The following is a 1,753-nucleotide window of genomic DNA, read 5'->3' as shown; positions in this document are numbered from 1 at the left end:
GGAGATACTGAATGATATTGTAAACTAATTATTTACCGTGGAAGTATTAGTGGTTATATATTGTTGTAGGTACATGTAGCAAGATATGACAAACTACGGAGACTGGAACTGTCATACTTGGAAAATAGTGAAATAGAGTTGATGGATTACGAAAGGTTAGGACTGACAATAAACACATATCCAGATAGGATTGCCGAAATCTCGTGCACAGCAAGAGTAGGATAGAAGGCATTCGTTCAAAGCAGGGCCGGAAATGAAACTATGAGCCAGTCTCTTCAATAACTCTGTTCTATCTGCATACTTATATGCAAGTGAAACATGGGTTATGAGAAAGAAGTACAGTGATCGGCTATGACATAAAAGACCGCGGAAAGATCCTTGCTAGGAAGTTAGAACGAAAGCATAACTGAAACGAATACGAGAGTAGGAATGGAGTGAAAAATCTGATTGCAGAATATCCAAAGCACAAGTTTCGCTGCACCGGACATCACTAGAATTACTTTCCAGTTGCTGGAAAAACGACATAGTCAATCAATTCGGGCCCGAATGGAAGAAAAACAATCAATTTAAAGAAGAATGGAAGTGCTTTGTGACTAGCGAGAAATGGAACGTATTTATAGAATAGAAAAAGCTACTGGAATGAAAGTGTAGTACTGTAATGGAAATACTGTAGAACTATTGAAGGCAGGTCTATTATTTGAGCGATGATATTGAATCTATTTTTTTACAGAGGAATAACGGTAAAACCTTAATTTCCTCCCGTTGAATTGGCAGAATCTTTTGCGCACCCGATAGAAGCTTTGAGGTATTTTTTTTCGGATACTTTTGGGTTTGATAAACACATCTAAGGTGGTAGATCGTCAGAATATCAGAGTATCTGATGATATACCTTGCCGCTCTTATTTTGGTTCTGTGCTTTCAGAATGCAAACCTGGCTTCTAATCACGGAAAAAAAGAAAAATCGGGCCCACGAGAACAAAACAAAACAGTGATAGCCTTAAAATGTCCTTCACTTAGTGTCCAAGTATATCTGCTGACTAATTTCAGAGCCAGTATACCAATTGGTAGGAGAAAACACCAGTGGTATATTATTGGGAATGCATGAAGTAATGAACTAAGAAATTTTAAGTAATTAAAAATAAACCTGTGAGAAGAAAACATATAATTATTGTCATAATTAATTCTAGTGAAAAAATTAGATAGTTCAACAATTCAAATTTATTTGAATTCATTTAAAAATAGATTGCGATGGAGAGTAAGGCAGATATTTAGCAGTGAGATAACAACTTCAGAGATATTTCGGATTTATTAATCCTCATCAGCGAAGCATAATCTACTCACTACAGCCAGAACATACAATAAGTCCATATGTATATATTATTTGGTAAGTTTTCAACAAGCAGAATAGCACCCGATCGGCTAAGAGAGTAAAGATAATGTTATAATAAAAAACACAAATCTTTTTAAATACAGGTACCCAGGGTTTCCTGGTCGAAATACTAATTTATTTCACCATTTTTAAAGCTGCTTATCTCCATTGTGTTTTTCGTTTTCTATTCTTCCTCATCAGTGTCCCTCGTTTAAACAACATCTGCTTGAAAAAGCAATTGGTAAATAGTGTTGTTCTCAGCTTGAAAAATGGCGAAGTAAATTAATGTTGCGATCAGGAAACCCAGAGTATTTGTATTTACCAAAACTTGTAGTTTTTATTATAACATTACACACACACACACACACACACACACACACACAC

The 1,753-nt window shown here is 35.4% G+C and overlaps 1 protein-coding gene across 1 annotated transcript in view; it reads right to left on the bottom strand.

Annotated features, from left to right (window-relative positions):
• LOC106875414 (collagen alpha-1(XII) chain) overlaps positions 1–1,753 on the bottom strand; it is a 10,520-nt gene that overhangs the window by 1,442 nt on the left and 7,325 nt on the right. The gene's annotated exons all lie outside the window — the stretch shown is intronic.

The sequence above is a fragment of the Octopus bimaculoides genome, chromosome 4 (genome assembly GCF_001194135.2).
Source record: "Octopus bimaculoides isolate UCB-OBI-ISO-001 chromosome 4, ASM119413v2, whole genome shotgun sequence".
In the NCBI taxonomy this organism is placed as follows: Eukaryota; Metazoa; Mollusca; class Cephalopoda; order Octopoda; family Octopodidae; genus Octopus; species Octopus bimaculoides.
The sequence above is the reverse complement of the archived record's forward strand: the minus strand, read 5'-3'. Positions and strand labels throughout refer to the sequence as shown.